At 40.0% G+C, this 22,390-nt stretch overlaps 1 protein-coding gene across 8 annotated transcripts in view; it reads left to right on the top strand.

The window, feature by feature from the left end:
- Nucleotides 1-22,390, top strand: part of FNDC3B (fibronectin type III domain containing 3B) — a 358,227-nt gene that overhangs the window by 105,561 nt on the left and 230,276 nt on the right. The window lies entirely within an intron of this gene.

Genomic DNA, 22,390 nt, shown 5'->3' on the forward strand with positions numbered 1-22,390 from the left:
GAGTCCAGAGTCTTGTTACCTAAATAAGCTCCAGGAATAGGTGAGGCTCCTTGGGTGTAGTTCTTTAAGTACCGCTCCTAGGGCATTTCAGTTAATTTCTAGTTTGTGTAATACCGGTGCCTCTTCTCTATAGTTCACTAAGGAAAGAAAGACGCTTAGGTACTCTGATCCCTATGGGGTTCTGTGTAGGAAGATCAATCCAGATACGGAGTTAGTGTACAAATACTGCTGTGTTGGAGGCACTGTGTGACAGCTCTTTTTGGCACTGATTGGGATTATAGGGCAGATGGTAAATTGGCCTGTAATTGAGTTCAATACTAGGTTATTGATTAGACTGGAATCTGACCAGAGGTCTTACTTTAATACTTGGGCTTGCTCACCAATATATAAAGAAAATGAAGGGAAATGCCCTTTAGTTTTAGTTTTCCATAATGAGCTGCATGGAAAAAGTTGATCTTCGTATTGTTTTGCATAATAGCAGAGTGTGCTGCTGTGTCGTTTCATTACTTGTTTTTGTAACTATAAGAACAAAAATTTAGGAAAACAATTAAAACTCATTAGGCTAGAATCCTAGTGAGTTTTAATTGCAGTTAATCTGAAATGGTTTAACCATTTTATTAATGGTTTTTTTCTGATCACATTCATTGTGTCCCTGAAATTGATCTTGGTGTTCTAAACCATTTAAAAACCAAACCTAGTCTTCAGTGATAGATCACACAAAGGAACTTCAGGAAAAAGAAGAGAGAAAAATATTTTAAAATAGTATGGGTTACAGAATCTTCTACCTACTTGTAGAACTGTAACAGATATTATCAACAAATAAAACCCCAAGATTCACTCTGTATCTTAAAAAAAAAAAAATCACACTAGTAAAACTAGATGAAAAGTTATTTTACCTACATAGAATGAAGCTGGTGTTTCCAGTTCAGTAAGAAAATAGGTGAGCTTCTGGTCATGGTAACATTGGAAGCTTATGCTTTGGCTAGAAGACTGTGTCCCTCTACAGCTGAGTATGTGTAATAGAGTCTATAAAAGCAAATTGCTGAATGGATCAACATATATAAAATCCACTTTTTCATGCCACCTGCTTTTACTTTTGGTGTCTGAAGAGTGTGTGTGTGTGTGTGTGTTCATCTAGTTAGCCTCTTCCTCACTTTTTGTGGGTCCAATTCGTAACTGGCATACTCTGCAGGGAATTTAGCAAGTATATTGCTCTGTCCACAATGGAAGCTTTGTATTTATTCATGATGGTACTTGGAGATAAGTGACACTAACACCCCTTTCAGTGATTTAAAAAAATGCCATTCACTAAAGAGGAATTGTAGAGCCATTTATCTTTGGCTTACTGAGCCTTCCTATTCTTTGTTCTCTTCTGAACACCCAGGTACTGTGGTTATCTTTATTTGGACATGTTGGTACCTGGCCCAACTAATTGAAATGACACAGGACAGGATGAGGGTGACCTGGAACCCCAAGTGGTTTGCTAGGGCTTGGGAGGCCCTGGGACAACAGGATCAACTGCAGGAACTGGAAGGAACCCCAGTCCAGACCCATTGTTGGCCACTCATGCATAACTGGCAGCCACTCAGCCCAGGTGCTCTCATCCCCGCCTTCATCTGAGTTCCAGTGTGAGTTAATGAATGCTTCACTCCAGGTAGGCAGAGCATATCAACATAGAATGTGGGAATAGGCAATATGTTTATAAATTCCAACACAAGTTGTTATTATCCTTTCACTGTGATTAACATCCCTATCATTGCTAATATTTATTCAACTCTTAGCCTTATGCATTCTCTCATTGAATGGGTATGACAGATACACATGAGGAAGCTGAGACCTGTAGAGGCTAATTCACACATCTAAAGTCATATAGTGCAGCTACATATAAAAGAATGAAATTAGCACACTCCCTAACACCATACACAAAAATAAACTCAGAATGGATTAAGGACCTAAATGTAAGGCCAGACACTATAAACTCTTAGAGGAAAACATAGGCTGAACACTCTATGACGTAAATCACAGCAAGATCCTTTTTAACCCACCTCCTAGAGAAATGGAAATAAAAACAAAAATAAACAAATGGGACCTAATGAAACTTAAAAGCTTTTGCACAGCAAAGGAAACCATAAACAAGACGAAAAGACAACCCTCAGAATGGGAGAAAATATTTGCAAATGAAGCAACTGACAAAGGATTAATCTGCAAAATTTACAAGCAGCTCATGCAGCTCAATATCAAAAAAACAAAAAACCCAATCCAAAAATGGGCAGAAGACCTAAATAGACATTTCTCCAAAGAAGATATACAGACTGCCCACAAACACATGAAAGGATGCTCAACATCACTAATCGCTAGAGAAATGCAAATCAAAACTACAATGAGGTATCACCTCACACTGGTCAGAATGGCCATCACCAAAAAATCTACAAACAATAAGTGCTGGAGAGGGTGTGGAGAAAAGGGAACCAACCCTCTTGCACTGTTGGTGGGAATGTAAATTGATACAGCCACTATGTAGAACAGTATGGAGGTTCCTTAAAAAACTAAAAGTAGAATTACCATATGACCCAGCAATCCCACTGTTGGGCATATACCTGGAGAAAAGCATAATTCAAAAGAGTCATGTACCACAATGTTCATTGCAGCTCTATTTACAATAGCCAGGACATGGAAGCAACCTAAGTGTCCATTGACAGATGATTGGGTAAAGAAGATGTGGCACATATATACAATGGAATATTACTCAGCCATAAAAAGAAATGAAATTGAGTCATTTGTAGTGAGGTGGATGGACCTAGAGTCTGTCATGCAGAGTGAAGTAAGTCAGAAAGAAAAAAACAAATACCGTATGCTAACATATATATGGAATCTAAAAAAATAAATGGTTATGAAGAACCTGGGAGCAGGACAGGAATAAAGGCGCAGACGTACAGAATGGACTCCAGGACATGGGGAGGGGGAAGGGTAAGCTGGGACGAAGTGAGAGAGTGGCATGGACATATATACAACTACCAAATGTAAAATAGATAGCTAGTGGGAAGCAGCCGCATAGCACAGGAAGATCAGCTCCATGCTCTGTGACCACCTAGAGGGGTGAGATTGGAAGGGTGGGAGGGAGATGCAAGAGGGAGGAGATATGGGGATATATGTAAATGTATAGCTGATTCACTTTGTTATAAAGCTGAAACTAACACACCATTGTAAAGCAATTATACGCCAATAAAGATGTTAAAAAAAATAATAAAGTCATCTAGTGAGAAACAGCAGAGCTCTTTATCGCCTTGCTCCGTGGCTTTACGTCAGGGAATCATGAACTCAAATCGACTCCATTTTCTTGGGCACGTGACAAGAGCAAGATGGGTTCCTATTCCTGGAGTAACAGGATTCTGGGAAGGATGCTAGGTGAGTACTCAGGTGACCAGAATGAGATAGAGATGGTTTGCAGAGCAAAAGTGGATGGTGGAGACTGGGTCTTTGGAATAAGACAGGTACCCTGTTAACAGAAGTGGGAGCAGGATAGTTCGATACAGGGAGTATTGATTTAGAAGTCCTTAAATTATCTCTGTCCAGAGTCAGGATTGGGCCCAGAGTTGGGCTGAGCTTCTAGGTGGGGCTTCCAGCTTCAGTTGCTGGAAGAGGAGGGGTACAATGGTAGAGGACTGGTTAGGAAAGGATCTGAAATTGAGTCATATTGTAATGGAAACTTCTAAAAGAAGCATTTGTATTTAAAGTTAAGAGAATGAAGCTCTAGTTGTGCTTTTTCAACACCAGCCGGCAGATGGGGAGGTGTTTTTTCGGCGGGGAAGGGGAGTGCGCCTTCCGGGAAAGTTTGAAGTCATTCCCATTGCTTACACCGTGGTTGAAACTGTCAGCTTGATAGCTTTGCTATTGCAGCACTAGCCAGCACGGTAAGAATTGCTGGGGGCTGGGGGGTGGGGTTAGGGGGAGGGAGTGGAGCTGGTTGCAGGCCTTCCTGGAAACTTTGAAATTACACCCTATGAGGTCAACCTCCTCTGCTTGTAGTCGAATTTGTCAGCCTTATAATTTTCTCTATAGGACATTTATGACATCACTAGAAAGACCCCAGAAGCTCATTGTGGTGCCGTGAAAAGGCAGTCTGGAAATTCAGAGCACATCAGTATAAAGCATATGGTTACTCTGGGGAAAAAACAAGAGTTTGTTTTCATGGGAATGTCCTTGGTGATAAAGGAAGAAAAACACAGGAAACATACAATATGCTGTGAAAGCAGATTCATTTCTAATGGAATATTTCCATGAAACATGAATCATAGGTCTTGAAGGGGCCACAGAAGGTCATAGTTTATTCTTACTTGGAGGCAGCACTATACCTATGGCATCCTAGACAAAAGATTTTTCTTTCCTAGGCCAGGTGAAAGTGTATAAGGAGCTAATTGTAAGGGAAAAAAGAATCTTAGCAATCAATATGAATTTTTTCCTTTGGTGAAATTCAGGAATTAATAGAGGGCAGCTGCAGGTCTCTCCCATTATTTTCATATCCTTGTCTGGGCTGAGGTGCTGGCAGTGCAGCCTTCCTTCCTGTCCATGCATGCCATCTTTTTATCTGGGCCATTTCTTTGCTCCCTGTAAAACGCTTCAGCCAAAACAAATACCGCACTTCCTTTAAGCTCTAGGCTCTCTCCTTCGGCAGGGGTCCCCCCCTTCCCCCCAGACCATTTCAGTCCATTCTGACCTTTCTCTGCGTTCCTGGAGGAGCAGGTAGAGGTAGCACTGCATGTAACTATCTGGTTATATGTGTAAACCTTTCCTTAGCCCTTGAGTTAGACTGTGAGTCCAGTTGTGACAGGAAACAGTGTATCCTCCACCCTACCTACCTCCAGCCACACAGCCTGACAATAATTACTGACTACTAGGCCCTTGACTAGCTCTGGCATTACATCCGATGTGATGATTTTTCTTTTAACTTTTACTATTGTGCCGGGAACTTGAAGATATTTAGTTAAGTGCTTTTAGGGGCCTTTAAAATCTCTACAGAATAACTTTCAAATTTCAAATCACATTATAATTAAAGGTTATCAGTTTCCTTTAAAAAAAATGTGGAAGTCTAAAGAACTTTCATATTAACCAGTAGTAATGCTGCAGTTTTTGTCTTTCAAGACATATTTCACATCATGAGCCTGAAGAAAACAGGTGAATGTCCTGGTGATAACAGCAAACAACAGGTTGAAGTGAAATGCTTGGGAATCACCATTATTCTAATAAAGAATAATATTTAAAGATATCTGATTATTAATGTTTCTTGTCCAGAATAATCTAGACATCTTTAAAAAGATTATTTACTCGGCTCATTTGTGGTAAGTGAGTAGAGACCTTGAAATGACAGCAGAATGTATGGCAGGAGGGAAACTTGAGGAGAGCCTTACTCTGAGATGGCTGTAGTTTGGGTCTGTCAGAGTGTGAGACTTTCTCCCTCTCCTGCTTACTCTCCTTAAGCCTTCTTCAGCTCCGTGTCTAAGTCCCCCTGCCCCACTGAGTGTGGGAACCGTATCATTGATGAACAGCATGCTCTGCTCACAGGCCCCTGTGAATGACACCATTGAGAGCCGTTCCACATTTTTGAATCTCCTCGTTTGTCTCCCACCCCACTCCCTGCCATATTCAGACTCCAGACTGTCACTGGGACCTTAAAGTTACTTTTTTTTCTCACTTGGTACTTTAAGTGCATTTATTAGACTTGGTTGGCACATTAAAACACCAACCTGTCATTCTTTCTAAGAATTTTATGACAGATCCTATGGACTCTCTTTGTCTCTTGCTTTGTTGATTGAGAAATGACTTGAGTGATGTCATAGGTAGGGCTTGCAAGCTGAGGTAGACTGTCATTTCACAAGCAAAGCTTCTATATGGTCTATGCCTTTAAAGAAAACTCTGCATATAAGTGAGAAATTCCTATTTTACTGGCTTACAACCAAGGAAGAGGACCTGTTGCAAATGAAGTCTGTCTCCTAAGAGTGATTGAACCCTTGCCCTGGCTGAAATTTGCAAACAAGTCTTTTATCCAAACTATTTGGGTGAATTTTTTTTTTTTTTTTTTTTTTTTTGCGGTACACGGGCCTCTCACTGCTGTGGCCTCTCCCGCTGTGGAGCACAGGCTCTGGACGCGCAGGCTCAGCGGCCATGGCTCTCAGGCCCAGCCGCTCCGCGGCATGTGGGATCTTCCTGGACCGGGGCACGAACCCGTGTCCCCTGCAACGGCAGGCGGACTCTCAACCACTGCACCACCAGAGAAGCCCTATTTGGGTGATTTGAAAGTGAACTTACTGTCCTATGACTGCCTTTAAATAGTTTAGAATCTTTGCAAACTTTCATTACATTGAATATGTAATTAATTGTTATTTGACTGTATGTAATTAGTTATGGAAAGTCTGTACTATAAGGCAAAAGATTTTTTCCTGTTGCAATTTTCTTATTTTGAGATCTTCTTTTTCTACACAAGAAACTGCTTTGAAACCCCCTTTTGCATTTGGGGGTTTGTGAGGGATCGCTAATCTGAAATGTTACTGTGAACAGTTAAGGCCTCACTTGAGAAAATCTTTTAGAATTGAAAATACCGAGTTTTTGTCCAGGCTAGCCCCAGTGTCCTGCCCATCTTTCTGACTGATCCAGAGCTGTATTTGGTAAGACTTAATACATAAGTTTCCAGTGAGGCTCTAGGCTGAGAGAATCTGAGTTTCTAGGAAGATCTGAATTATTCCACCAATGTGCCAGCTCATTTTATAACTTAAATATTAGATTTGGGACAAATCAGTCTCTTACCTGTGTGTGTGTAATATTGATGAAATGTTGATGAAAAATCACTTTTAGCATTTTGGAGAATACCTGATCTCTGAAGTGTTTGAGAGCCTTATTCTGGGCATGATGATTTGCCTTTTTTCTCATCCATGGACATGCATAGCTGTTTGTGCAAATAGGAGTTCTGTATGCTGACCTGATAGGCCCCCTTTCAGACAATAGCTTGCTGCCGAGTAACTGGAAGTTTCCCACCAGAGTAGTCTCCATAAGGGTCGGTGAGTACTGATGGGCCCAGAGCAGAAAGTCCAGTTTATGAAGGGGGTGGGAGGAAAGTCTGTGATGATAAGTGTGGCTGTCATCATGCTGGGACTGAGTAATGTCATGAGACTGGGTTACATCAGTATCAAACCATGCTGCATCTCAAGGGAAAATTCCCAGTGTGTCTGCTGCTTTCTACCCTTCCCATTTATCTCGATTGTTTTTAGCTATTGTTACATATCCATAATTAGGACAAAAACTTTACACAAAATTATATTGTCAGACTTTCTTTGGCCTTTTTCTTCAAGTAAAGCTTGAGTGATTTAATTGTTAGACGTTATAAAGGTTATGTTCTAAGAGTAAAGGCTCTGTAGTGAGAATCCCTGGTTGTTTGCTAGATAATGGTTAGACTCTTAGCCTCAGTTTCTTTCCTCTCTTAAAATGGGGTTAGTGGGAATACCTATCCAGTAAGGTTGTGAGACATTCCATTGTAAGTACCAGCATCATCATCATCATCATCTAGTAATGTACACAGCTTTGCTGATTATTTTTGTTCGAAACAGATGCCATAACCAATCGTGGGCAATGACTTGGTTATCAAAGTTCGAGCCTCCATTTCTTTGCCTACTTAACAGTAGGCTTGCTCTCATGGGTTGATGGTGATGGCAACATTTCAGACATTTCAGATGAAGGTTTATGGGGTTGTATGTATTGTTCAGATAAAGGATTGTGGATAAAACAGTGGTTCCACTGTTTCATGCATTTAAAGTAAGTGTTGTTGTAGTTGAAGCTTCAGTTGTTCCTTTTATTTTGGATGATAAGCTGTTAACTCACACTATGCTTGAGAGGCCGTATTCAGACAGGCCTATAAAGTGGTTCCTGTGGGTATGCCTTCCGTCCTTTAGGCCTTGTCGTTCACATTTCAGTTAAACTCCATACTTCTTTAATCTTTATTTAATGTGTCGTGCTCTTAGGCAGTACTGAAGAGGCAGTAAGGCATATTGGTAAGATCATTATGGGTTTTTGAGTAAGATTGGCTGACTTAGAAGTCCCCTGCATATTAGATGTGTATCGTAAAAGCAGTTACTTCTCTCCATCTACACCTAATCTGTAAAATTGGAATAATAATATCGGTCTTAAAGAATTGCTATGGGGATTAAATGACATATTGGGTAGAAAACACTTAGAACAGTTTCTAAGGCAATGTAAGGGTCCAATAAATAGGAACCATTATTAGGCTCCCAGTCTCCATTACGGCTAGACGTTGAACCACCGTTTATTTTTGTTACTTGTCAGTTTAAAGCATTTCAGGGAAGACTCTGTGAACTTGAGGTATTGGTTAGGAGTTTTCAGATGTCTTCACATTTTAGTCGTACTGCTTCATAATATGTTTAAAGATTATGCAGTGGGAGTTTAGCTTCTGTGCCCTTTTTGTCTTTCAGCCTTGTTCAGCAGTGGTTAAAATGTCATTTCTGAGGGTACCACTGCTTGGAGTTCCTTAAATGTCACAGATCTTTGCATGACAGATAATTCTGAAGAGCTAACTGTCACATTACCTCGATTGTCCACCACATTTTATTTCACAGCTTATAATCTTTTAGTTCTTGCTTTATTCTTTCTGTATTTTTTACCTTTGTGTTTTACACTTACAATTTGAAATGGAAAATTTCATGTTGGAGGTGTCTGTAAAGGGTTCTTCAAGGGTAGGGGTCAAATCTTAGTGATCTTTGTATCCCAGTGCCTATCCAGCACCTCCTAGATGCTCACAAAAGAGGAAAGTCATTTCCTGATTTACTGCTAAAAATCATGTCAAAATCATGGAAAAGTCTCATAGTTAATTCACAGAGGTAATTTTTTGTTTTTGTACTTAAGTAATTAAGTTTGGTTATTTTTACTCTCCGTTCCTCGAATTAAGATAATGAATGCAGGTATGAGTTTGTTTCCAAAAACACACAGTAATTCTGAAGAAGTCCAAAATATTGGTTAGCTCCCTTACTTGTAAAAAGCGTGAAGGAGTGATCATTATATCCATTCTTTTGATAATCTTTTTCTTTTGTGAGGAGTAAGCTGGGAACACCTTGGAAAATATTTTTAAGGCTATTTAATAGTGAAAGATAGACCAGCTTTATCTTTTATATTATTAGCAAGTAATTTAGATTGTTCATTAGTATTTTATTGTTTTCGTGTAGTTAAAAATTATAGCATTTATCTGTAGCAGGAAACTCCATGTCAGACCCAGGAATAAACAGAGTACACGTTAAATTGTAAACGAGTCTGGTTACTGAAGTAAATGGAGTTGGCAGGCAGGAGGCGAAGAGAGCCTGGGTGAGGGCATTGGTGGTGGGTGTGGAAGCAGGAACAGAAATTTGAGATGTTTAGGAGATAGTCATGACTTGCTGACCAGTGGGACACACACTGAAGAGAGGGAGTGAGCTATGCACTAGATGTTGTATGTTTCCCTAAGATAGGTGGAATCCGGTCCTTTAGAAAAATGTTTGTCCTACAGTGTAAACAATAGTTTACAAACTAAACATTTTGTATTCACTCTGTCCTAATTGGACAAGCATTAGGATTAACAAAAAAGGATAAAAAGATGCAAACTTTTTTCTTTCTTTAAGTAAGTGAGTTTTTTCTGCTCATCAACTTGGGTATTGCTTCTTGGAGGAGAGTTTTCAGTGACTTGGAAGGTATTTTGCACACTATTTTTTGAAGATATGAAGACAATTGGGTAAAAGGGGAGTGTGTTTTAATACTTCCTTCTGGACTCATCTAAATATGGAGAAAACTGGCCTCAAAACTGCCCACAGGGACTTCCCTGGTGGCGCAGTGGTTAAGAATCCACCTGCCAATGCAGGGGACATGGGTTCGAGTCCTGGTCCGGCAAGATCCCACCTGCGGCAGAGCAACTAAGCCTGTGCACCACAACTACTGAGCCTGCGCTCTAGAGCTCATGAACCACAACTCCTGAAGCCTGGTCGCTTAGAGCAGGTGCTCCGCAACAAAGAGAAGCCACTGCAATGAGAAGCCCGCGCACCGCAACAAAGAATAGCGCCCACTCGCCGCAACTAGAGAAGGCCCGCGCTCAGCAACAAAGACGCAACGCAGCCAAAAATAAATAAATAAATAAATTTATTCAAAACAAAACAAAAAAACTGCCCACATCAGCGACTTTCCTTTATGCTCCTAGTTGGGGGTTCTTTGCATATACCCACATTTCTTGTGTGGCTGCATATAACTCCCCAACCCTCTTTAGCAATTGGAGGGAAAAGTTGAGGTGTTGAAAACTCTTCAGGTCTTTTTGTGTCTGAGTTAAAATGGAAGTGTTCCATAATTCAAATATAACATCTTTATGGACACTTTGTATATGGCAGTGCGGCAGAGCCAGAATTAACAGGCTTTGTGGGATCTTTCTGGCTATAGGAGTTTCAACATTTTCACTTAATTTAAAAAGCTTCCAGTTATTAGCAAATTAAAATTTCTGTTCTAAACTGATAAGAAGAGGAGGCAAAACATCAGGGGAAGAAAAGTCTTTGGGAACAGAAGTGGAAACTTAAAAAGATAAATATAAGCATTATTCTTAGTGTGTTTTTGAGTGAAAGTGTTATTCTATTAGAGGATCGACTAGATGAATTTTATGTTTTGTTCTGCAGTTCTCAGTAAAGTGGATATACACACTCACACATTATCTCATATAGATGTCAAATTAAACTCTGCCTGTTCGTGGCTTGAAGTGCCAAGTCTTTAACTGTTGTCTGAGGTTGGATTATTTTGGTTATCTGGGATTGGATCTTTTAACATCGGTCAGTGTGTCTTATGCTAGATCCAGCAGTGTCAATTTTCTGTGCCTGCTGTACCAGGATACAAGCATTGCAGACAACACGTGTACTTTGGCACAGCTGGAACTTGTCTCCTCCAATTGAGGAAGAACAGTCTTTGCAGGCAGTATAATCAAACCTTTATACTTAAATTGCCTGAGTGTAAGCATTGAAATAGTCACAAAATGTTATGTTAAAGTACAGCAAAAGTGTGGCTTGTTATACCATAAATTAGAAACCAAGATCTGAGATTAATTAGTTAATTTATTCTCAGTGATCCAGACATTTCTTATTCTGTGGGTCAAGCATTCACATTTTGAGTGACATAGTTCTTGCATCATATGCTTAAGGTAAAGAACATCTCTAACACCTCAGGATTTTAAGGCTGGTTGTATTAACATTAGTGGTTTGTAACTTTTGCACATCAGAATTACCTGGGGAACTTTAAAAAAAAAAATGCACAAGTTGACCTCCAGGCTAATTGTAGGGAATTGTCAGATTGTCTAAGCCAAGGGGAACTGTCAGATTGTTTTGGGGGCAAGACCTTGGCATTAGTTTTGAAAAGCTTCATAGGTAATTTAATACGCAGTGGAGACTGAGAATTTCTGGTTAACCTAACCCTCAGGATAGTTTAAGAAATTCTCATGGTGTGTTTTCCCAAGTACATCACACTGCACATGCTGTGTACCTGTCTGTTCATCCAGGTTAGTCTTCTTTAAGAATGTTTACAAAGTGCTTAAAGATCGTTTATCTTGTAATCATATACTTATTAATAAGTAAGCTGTATGTGGTGGTTGTTTTTATTGAACCTATTAACTGAAATGGCTCTTTTTGTTATAAACATCTGTAAGTAGTAAATAAGGGTCATCAAACAGAAATTTGAGTTTATTCCTTTCAGCAGAGAATAGATCTATTTTACCTTCAGTTAGATGTAAACACAACAGCTCACCTATTATAAACTGTTAAAATTCAAAGTTGATTAAAATAGGTAAAGATTGTACAGGGTGGATGAAGCAGAAAAAGTGAGATGAGAAAATAACTATCTTACATCTTGCTGCTTGCAGAAGCTGCTTTTAGCACTCTTTCCACTTGACTCTGTGGACGAATTGGGCTGAAACTATTGCTTCCCTCTTTGTTCCCTTCATAGATCTTGCCTCATACTTTAAATGATATAGGTGCCCAGGAAACAGGTTGGTATTTGGCTCAAGTTGTCCCCCCAGCATACCTGAATCCAGGGTATTACATCCTGTTTCAGATGCTGACAGTTACCAGTAACTTTAGCATGGATTAGAATCACCTGGAGGGCTTGTTTAAAACACAGATTGCTGGTACCACCCCCAGGGTTTCTGATTTAGGTCTGGGGTAGGTGAGATGGGTCCTGAGAATTTGTATTTATAAGGAGTTCCCAGGTGTTACTGATGTTCGTGGTTCTGGGTCCAGGCTTTGAGAACAGCTGAGGTAGGAGGCTTTCTGGAAGAGGGGCACTTGTAAGAGGGGACTTTTAGAGAAGTGCCCTTAAACAAAAGAGAAAACTCTCAGGATTAAGTTTGGTCACAAAGTGGACAAAAGGGAGAAAGTCCATGTAAATGAAGAAAAATAAAAAAGAATGATTGGCTTAAATTCTTCAGTTTTAAGCTCAAAGATAGAAGTTTTTCTTGGTCTGAAATTTTTTCCCCTTCCTCCACTATAGGTTTAATGAACTGAGGTTTGAATCAGGGACTCTTTTCAAAGGATCTGTTCGTATAATCTTTCCATTTATACCTCTTAATTCAATTGCCATTTTATCAGGAATTCTTTTTCTTCTCTATGCCTCAGTTCTGACACAGTGAGAATAAATAACGATTGCCAAAGCTATTCCAGGAATATTTTAGAGTTTAATGAATAGTATTGTGTAGTATACGGGGATCACTGAGTTAGGAAACTTATGCAAATATGAAAAATATTCTAAACAGATACACAATATCTGATACTGTATTCAAGTAATAAGCTAGTACAATCCCTCCCCCTAGACAGCTGGGTGGTAGTAAAAGAAAAAACCAAAAGGGGAAGATAAAAAGTCAGGGAAACGATATGGAAGTTGGCTTCACTCTATGAAGTATTCTAAAAAAACAGTATGATTTTTAAAGTATAAAACTAGGGGGAAAGGAAGTGACTCATCATTCAAAATAGATAGGACTACAACAGTAAAGATCTGGAATGGGAGGAACGTGAGGAGAAGCAATCCATGAGAAGCAGTTCGGGTTAGTGAACGACTCCATAGTAACATGAAAAACAGGATTATACATATTCCCTTTTTTTCCCCTGTGGACAGGGCACCATTGTAGAAATTAGAACGTTGTGTTGTGTTTTAAAAATCTGTTTCAGGGGTCAAATTGAATTCCAGACCAATTGTTAGTAATTAAAGTTACAGCTCTTGAGGAGTTTTCTCATGGTCTCTAGATGAGTTCTGCCACTGTTCTGTGAGTTGAGTTCATTGATCATTTTTCTACTCATTGCACCTGTCATGCTGGTATCAGCAATTAACATTCCTCAGAGGTGAATAGAATGCCAGCCTCCATCTCAGATGGAACTCGAGAACAACAGGTGCATTCTACCTATTTCTTGGCTATACCCAGGGTAGTGAGAAGGCACGTAATTAACCATAGAACAGACTTTGGAGAAAATGAGATTCTTTAGAAATTGAGCCAGAGTGCTGAAAAGTAGCTCTGGGTAATGTATTTAGGGGACATAGGAAATGGCTCAACAGGAAGGGTGAAATAGCCTTGCTAATCTGGCCTCTTTAAACTTATTTCAAGCCTATTCCCCTTCCTTGATACAAATCTTCTTTACCGTACACCTTCCATAGACCCAGTATTTTGTGCAGCTTAAAAAAAAAAATGTTTTAAGTTCACATCAAAGGTCATTGGACTTGAACTCATTCAGTAAAAATCAGTTGATTATATTGTTAATTTTTCTCTTCCCCTTTAGATGAAGAAACTGATAAAACCTTCTGCCCCTGATTAAAGGCAGAGAGAATGCCCAGATGAAGTTTAACAACTTTTCCATTCAATATGGTTTCTTTGATCAAGACTTCACTTTCCTCACCTCAGAATAAGGATTGGACCAGATCGTTTCTAAAATTCTTCTTACCTCCCAATTTCTCCTTCCTCTGCCACTTTTATTCCCCTAGAGTTTTCTGCCATTTAGATCTTCCTAATTTCATGAGAAGACTATAACTTTACCTAAATAGATTCAAGTGTGGGTAGATCTCAAGAGCTTAATTATCTAGAATTTTCTTTTTGAAAGTGAGATGTTAAAATATCATTTAGGACTCTTACTTTAGGTACTACATTAATTTCTCTAAAATCTTATTAGCATAAATTAATCTTGACTAGTAACCAAAAAAAGGAAAGAAAATTACCCAGGGTATATTTTTTTCCTTGTTTTAGTAATTGCCACGTTAAAAAATGTGCTCACCTGTTGTATGCCAGGTACTTTCCATCACTTGTCAACCCTGGCTGCACAGTTGAATCACCTAGGATTTAAAACAAAATGCTTGAGTTCCTACCTCCAGAGGTTTGGATATAGTTAGTATCCAGTTTTATTTTTTTTATTTTTGTTTGTTTTGTTTTTGGCCGTGCTGCGCGGCTTGCCAATCTTAGTTCCCTGACCAGGGATTGAACCCAGACCCTGGCAGTGAAATCGCTAAGACCTAACCACTAGCCCACCAGGGAAATCCCCCCAGTATATTTTTAAAAATAGAGTTGTCATAAGTATTTAGTTAACCTTGTTTTCAGCAAAGCAATTGGTGGATTTTATTTTTATGTCATCTGATATTTAGGGCATTAAATTATTTGTGAATGGAAAAAACCCTAAAAACATAAAAAGTGATACTTTCTCCTCCTAGGTGTTCTGCCTCAGCTGAAGGGTCTGTATGTGCCTTTGCTCCCACCTTGTGCCCACTGCTTATCCGTGAACTGGCTAAGATCACCTTGCTGCCTGTCTCTTATCTCTGAAACGGCACACATGGTTGTCCTTTATGCATTGGTTTCATAGGTTACTTTCTATCATTTTATTGAATCTATGATGTGATTGATTTTGAGATGCACCAGCATTTTACATATCTCTACATGAGAAAATACTGTCAATTAAACTGACTTGCCATTAACTGTAAGATGCTTTCCTTTTCTCGAGATGTTAAAATGAGAAAAAAAATTACTTGGAATCAATGAAATACATTTATTTAGTTTTCAGTTTCTCTTTCAGATTTAATTAGGTCTTTAAAAATCACAAATTGATACGGGTTTGTCCTAATTTTGTGTTTGCATAATCATTTTGTGTGTGCATGTATGTAAAAATTGAAATAGCTTACTATTCTGTGCACTTCTCAGTTGTAGAACTATGACTCATTTGTTTAAACATCATATCCTCTAAGTACACCCTGGAGGATTTTCATACACAAGTCATAATCTTGTGATGCTCTTTGTTAGTTTTAGCTTCTCACCAAATGTCTCTGTTTCACTGGCCAAAAGGGTTATTTTTTCTAATGTGTGTATATGTATGCATACATATGCATACACATGCAATGTATATGAATGTATGTGTTTGCCAGTGTTATCACTTGTGTCTTCTCTGTTTTGTCTAACCTTTTGGTAAAAGCTACACTTTGGGTTTTAAAAAATTTCAAGGCTCTTCTGTTCTTCATCTCTGTGCTGGTTGTTGCAGCATTACCTTATTAAAAACAGTATAGCCAAGTTCAGCAATCTTATCATGTACTTCTAATATTTATATGAAAAATACTTCATTTTCTCTACCTATTCCCCCCCCCCCCCCTTTTCCTTTTCTTTTCTTTTCCTCCCTCCCTCCTTTCAGGTGCCCTCCTTTCCTCCCCTCCCTCCCTTCCCCTCCTCTCCACCCCCCTCCCCTCCCTTCCCTCCCTCCCTCCCTCCCTTCCTTCCTTCCTTCCTTCCTTCCCTACAGTGTTACCCAAGACATATTATTACTTTTGGATCTAGACCATCTACCTCTAAAAACTTCCCTGGTATAATAACGAATTTAAATTTATTCCAGATGTATAAGCAGCATATATGATTTGATAGTTTTTATTTTTGAGATGATTTTAAAGCTTTATTATAGTCTATCAGGGCACTAGGGTATTTTCTTTGGTCAAAATGCTATATGGATTTATTTGAAGCCTGTGGTAGCCAGTTAAATTTGGAATATTTGTTTGGTTTTCAATAAATTAATAGGTAGCCAAATCTAATATTTTCTTTTTCTCCCGTAATGAGGTGCTGGTGATACTCAGTCCCTGTCTGAAGACCAGGCTTTATGAAGTGGCCCCTTAGATTAGATGTGCTGTTGGTGTTCATTTTCACAGATGGTAGAAATAAAAAAAGAGTACCTTTTACATCACTAAATCTCTAAGTACTTACAATATTTGATTTTGTTTTGTCCTCTAGTTCCTTTTCATTAGAACGTCAGTTTTGCAGCCACGTGTGGTCTCCTGGCTTTGTGTGTTCTTCCTTTTCTGGTTTGCTCCTAAGGCCTCTCCTGCTGTAGACTCCTTTCAGAAGCTACATGTCTCTTTTGCACTTGGGGTTGTGTATGCACGCGTGTGCTTGGGGTAGTTAACGCCTTCTTTGTAAATAGTAGCTCAGTCACCTTCCAGAACTGTTAGGGTCAGACTGCCTTTGCTGTGGCTGCAGTGTTTGTGTGTTACTTTGTCTGCTCTCCATCCTGTGCCTCTTCTCTCACAACACCCTTCTCCATGTCGTGAACTACTCGCTCTGTCTTCACCTCCTTTCTTTCCTGTTTCTTTTACTAATACTCTCCATGGGACGGGATATTTTCTTTAGCAAACCTGGTATTTTTGGAGAGAAAGATTCACCCTTTGGGCTGTCCACCTAAGACCTTTCTCCGAGAGTGGAGGGGAAAGCCCTGAACTTAGGAGATTTCTGAGAAAAATCACTTTTTTTGTTTTTCGTTTTACAGTATTTCTGGTCTAAATTTGCAGCAAGTTAAGAAGCTCCTAGGTATCCTGGGCGCATAGGAGCCCTGCTGTTTTAGCATGTAACCTTAACCATGTTGGTTTACACGAGCAGGATTGGTTTTGGACCTTACTGAACCAGCTGCGTAAAGCATGGCATTGTCACTCATGCAGCGTATCTCTGTGTAGGGTGAGTTGTTCGCTTCTTGTAGGGAATCCGTCCTGCGAGATACCATGATAACATTTGGCAGGCCTTATTTGTTTACTGCTTTTAGTGTGTGTGTTTAGAAGAAGAAAAGGCCCATAGTGATCACTTTTGTGTGTCAGCCCTTTAGGTCAGGTTTTCCATCCTGACTCAACGTGTGTGTCAGGGCTGCGGAGACTGGTGGGTTGGGTGTGCAGAATTCCCTCTTTTGGACCCAGGAGCCAGAAAGCCACGACGAAGTTTGATTTGGCTTGTGGCAGCCTTTTCCAAATATGAGTTTGGATGCAGTACAGTACGTCCTCTAAGAAAAGGAGGAAAAACCAATAACTCTGTAACTGGAAATATTTGGGGCACATTTCAAAATGGGGAAACTCTAACCTGTAGTATTTGGAGTCTCCCCTAAGCTTGTGTCGCTGTGGCACACAGAGGCTGGTCTTTTTGTCCAGGCTGAGCGCTCCCTTCACTGGGGGAAACCATAGAGCAGCCTCTGTCCTGCGGGTGCTGCATGCTGCCTGCTCCAGACGGTCTTGAATGTGACCTGGCAGCCAGCACTGTTTCCTGCTGACGTGGCCTCCCACGGCTGAGCCCAACAGAGCGCCTCAGTGTGCTGAGGAAGGAGCGGCCCAGGGCATGAATCACCAGCGGGATAAGGAACAAATTAAGAGGGGAAAGCGCCTAGCTGTTCAGGTTTCCTTCTAGATATACTTGAAAGACACCTTTTTTATAGGAAGGGAGGAGGAGGAAGAAAAACAGGAGGGAAGAATGCTGCAAGAATCAAACAGTGATTTGTTTGGCCATAGGAAGCGTTTCTTATCAGCAGGAGTTAACTTCTGGGGTGAGACCCAGTCTGCAGCAGACATCTGAGAGGAGGCTTTAGAAGGCCAGACGAGGCTGCATCCTGCAGCCTGCTCGCGCCACACTCCTGCAGAGGTGGGTGGGAGTACGAGCTCCCAGTCATATCCTGCAGACAGACATTCCAGAAAACAAAACAAAGCTGTAGTTTGTGTCTTGGTGGAAAAGGCTCTCGCAGCTTGGTAGGAACTGAAGAATGGGACTCTTTGGAGAAACCGTTTTAGGAGCAAATCCTGTTGAATGGTTTTCCCATCAGTGGTGTCAGCATCCCATTGGATGCTCAGTATTGGCTTGTGTTTCAAGCACTGCTTGGTACTTTAAAATCGCTTATTTGAAAAGGTCCAAGTATAGCTCCTTGTTACCTTCTAATGGGGCCAGAAAAGTCAAGCTGTCATGGAATTTTAGAGTGAGATGGGACTTCAGTTCTGATCTAGGCCTTCAGTGGGTTTGTCTGTTTTGGAAGGTTGTTGTAGAACCTTTTATTCAGTTAATCTTACATGGACGTCCCCTGTACAAAGCAAATGGAGCTGATTGAGGGTGGAGAGGCGTGAGGCACACCTGCTCCTCTTTCTTCTGATAAAGGGTCTTAAAACTTTTCTCCTGACCACCCTGCCCTCCTGGCACGCGCGTATGTTGAAAAACCACTGATGTAATGCACGTTTCCATTTTATAGGTGAGGAAATTTTGCCTCAGGTGGGTCAGTTTGTTAGGTAATATTGTAATGACTGTCAGAGTACCTTAGAGTAAAAGTTCTTTGATCTGTCACTTGCTTTTGAGCCTTCATAATCTCTTAGTTAGCTATTGTAGCCTTCCACACCTCCCTACCTCTAGCACAGCTTTAGGGCAGGTGGTGTAGTAGTGCGCTGTGTGTCTGCAGGCTGGAGAGCTAGAAGTCACTGAGTATGACCCAGATGGTATGACTACGATCCAGATGGTGGCACTAGTCTAGGTGTGAGACGAATTGGGGGTGGCAGTAAGACTGAAGATGAAGGGAATTATTTGAAAGGAAGAGCCATCAGCACTTTTTAAGCATGGTTAAGTTTTAAAGTATGGTTTAAATTACAGAAATTGGATGTGGAAAATTAACCAAGAGAACTTAAGTCAAAATGATTCTCAAATACCCAGCCAAGGCAATAGGAAGAATGTGGGGCCTGTCTGCCATAGATATTAGGAAAACATACTTTTCAGTTCTCTGGGCCGTTTAAACTTCTTTAAGATCCAGCAAGCCCTTCTCGTCCAGGACTAATTCTCTGGAGGTGGCCGACAGTTTGAGCCCTGATTTTCTTTACTGTTTCAGCATCCCTACGTGATTGCTGGGTGGCCTTTTCTTTTTTTTGGGGGTGGCTTTTGACATATGGTGTAACCCTTAATTCCTGGTGTATCATTTATTTATATAATTCACTTGAATTTGTTTGATGGGTTGTTTACTCTAGGTTATGGGACAAAGCTGAGGTGGATTCAGGCCTCGTATGGGTCTCATTCCTGGGTCAGCCCTGGCTTTCCTACATAGCGCCCAAGTCCAGTAGGTGGGTGGACTTGGACTTAAACGTTTTGTAAATTATTTACATTGGCCATATAATCCAGTGTTTCCTCTTTCCTGCAAGCTACTTTCTTCCGTTGCTCCCCAAATTACTACCCTCAGCCCATCAGGGTGAACAGAAGCCTCTGCCCGTAGCAAATGAACTCTCAGTAAAACAAGCAGGATAGGAATGGAATGGAGAGGATGGGATAGTAAAAGTATAATAGATCTACTTACATTTTCAGTAAAGTTTTCTGACTTCCTTTAAAGAGGCTTTGATTTTCATAGGGCATGCATGGGTGGAACTAGGAAGTTATTCAAATCGTTTGTGGTGTTCTGCTGTTGCTGCTGTAGGCTGGGTTTACACTTCATGAAGACCAGAAGGGGAGAAACAGTTTCATCTGTCAATCTTGTTTCAGTGGCAGAGATACTGTATGTGTAATTATATGCATTCCCCTCCTCAGTTCATGCTGGAAAAAAAAAATACCGAGACGTTTTTCCACAGTTCTTGAGAGATCTATTCTTCAAGTGCAACTGTGAGTAGGAAGCCAGGGCAGTGGGAGTGATTGTTCTTTTGTGTGATGTTAATGAGATAATTTCTGCATTACAAATTTTCAGCACACTCTTTGTTTAAATGAAAGTTCAGAGTCTTTGCAAAGCCACTTTACCAAGTCTCTTTGCTTCATTAAAAAAAAAAAAAGCCTTTATTAATTTCGTATGTTTTGCTGTCATCAGTTGCACAAACTAATACACTTGTTTTGAACGAACGAATTCAGGCCATCATTTGTTTGGTGCCTTGTCTTTTCTCCTTCTCTCTCCCAAACATAATTTGACCGAGGCAAGTTAAGCTGCCGCTGTTCCCCCCCACCAACTACCCACTCAGAGTGGTAAGTGCCAAGTGTCAGTTCATCCTGGTATTGGACGAGAAGTCGAGAGGAAGTGTCCAGGGTTGACTGCAGAATCATTGCCAGGGGCTGGGCGGCTGACAGCGGGCGGGCCTTCACTGGGGCTGCCAGCAAGGGACAGGCACAGGAATATCCGTTGCACTGCCAGAGGGAACAGGGTAGGCCTGAGGGTGTCACAGTGCCAGCCAGGACCTTGAGCGGTTCTTTGTATTGGTTGTTGATGGAACCTGGAAAGCCTTATTGTGGAGGGATCTACAGTGAAAGGTGGCCATTATGATTTTTGAAGTATTTTTCAGTGATCATTCTCTGAAGCAACGGGAGTTTCTTTGGTTAAAAGCAGCTAATTAATCTGTTTGATCTCGATGTGGAAATGAACCGTATCAAATTCCAGGTCACATTGCTTTCCTTTGTAGAATGTTTGCTTAACCTTTTGAAGTATATTTCATCAGATTATGGACTGTAGGAAGTTTATTTGTCCTCAGTTTTCTAATCTATATGGTGGCATGGCTATTATTCTAATAATGCTCTTAAATCTAAACCTAATTTTGTCTACAAATAAGAAAAGTCACATTTACAAATGGATTATAAAAAGTTGTAGGTACAGTTTGTAGCTTAATCATACAAGCAGTCCCATATACGGCACTATTCTTGAAAAATACTTTGCCATCTGGTCTCGTTTATCTCAGATGAAAAAAACTGCTTTTTCTTTCTTTTTTTTTCCTTTGCTCATTTTAATTCTCATTAAGCCACCAGCTAATATTATTATCCTTAAAACATGAAGAAACAAAAGTTCAGAATGGCTAAATAACTTATCCACAGTAGTGTAGTAGCAGAACCAGATTTTGATCTCAAGATTCCAAAGCTCCTGGTATTAAAAACACAAAAAACTTTTTATTCTGAAATAATTGTAAATTCACAGGACGTTGGAAAAAATGTACAGGGAGATCCAATGTATCTTTGACCCAGTTCTGCCTAGTGTAGTAACATCTTGCGTAACTATAATACAATATCAAAACCAGGAATTAACATTGGTACAGTCCACAGAGTTTATTCAGATTTCACCAGCTGTACATGTTTTTGTGTGTGTGGGGTAGATTTGTGTAGTCACTACCACAATCAAGAACTGCTTTTTCCAAAAGGCATCCCTCTGTTATCCCATTACAGCCACTCCCCTGTTCTCCCACCGTCTCTAAGCCTTAACAGCCACTAAACTGTTCTACATCTCTGTGGTTTTGTTACTTAAAGAATATCATATAAATGGACTGATATAATATTTAATTTTTTGAGACTGGCTTTTTTTTTTTCCCCCCCCTCTGAGCATAATTTGAGATCCATCCAACTTGTATGTGCTAACAGTTCCTTTTTATTGCTGAGTAGTATTCCATGATATGGACAAATCACAGTTTAACAGTTCACCTATTGAAAGACATTTGGTTCTAGTTTTTGGCAGTTACACATAAAAGCTCTGTGAACATATGTGTACGAATTTTTGTGTGAACATGACTTTTCATTTCCCTGTGATAAATGCTTAAGAGTACAGTGCTGCGTTGTATTATAATTGCATATTTAGTTTTGTAAGAAACTGCCAAACTTCTCCAGAGTGGCTGTACCATTTTACATTCCTTCTAGCAACGTGTGAGTGATCCAGATTCTCCTCATCTTTGCCAGCAATTGGTCTTATCACTAAGCTCCTCTTCTTTCCTATTAACGTCCCATTGCTTCAGCACCATTTGTTGAAAAGACTTACCTTTTTCCATTGCATTGCTTTTGCACCTCTGTTAAAAATTATTTGGGTATACTCGTGTGTGTCTATTTCTGGGTCCTCAGTTTCTGTTCCATTGATCTGTGTATCTAGCCCTTCTCTAGTACCACACAGTCTTGGTTACTGTAGCTATATAAAGTAAGCCTTAACATTGGGCCCTAGTATTTTTTAAAATGAATTTTACCGTAGGTATTTAGGGTAAATAAAGGACCCAATAGAGATATGTCAGTTCTCCTTAAATGGGTACTTGTAAATAAGAGTTTTCATTTAGAAGTGTTAGTTAAGCTTTGACTTAATTTGAGAAAATCAGTAGAAAAAACACAAAGTAAGTATGC

The sequence above is a fragment of the Tursiops truncatus genome, chromosome 4 (assembly GCF_011762595.2).
Source record: "Tursiops truncatus isolate mTurTru1 chromosome 4, mTurTru1.mat.Y, whole genome shotgun sequence".
Lineage (NCBI taxonomy): Eukaryota > Metazoa > Chordata > Mammalia > Artiodactyla > Delphinidae > Tursiops > Tursiops truncatus.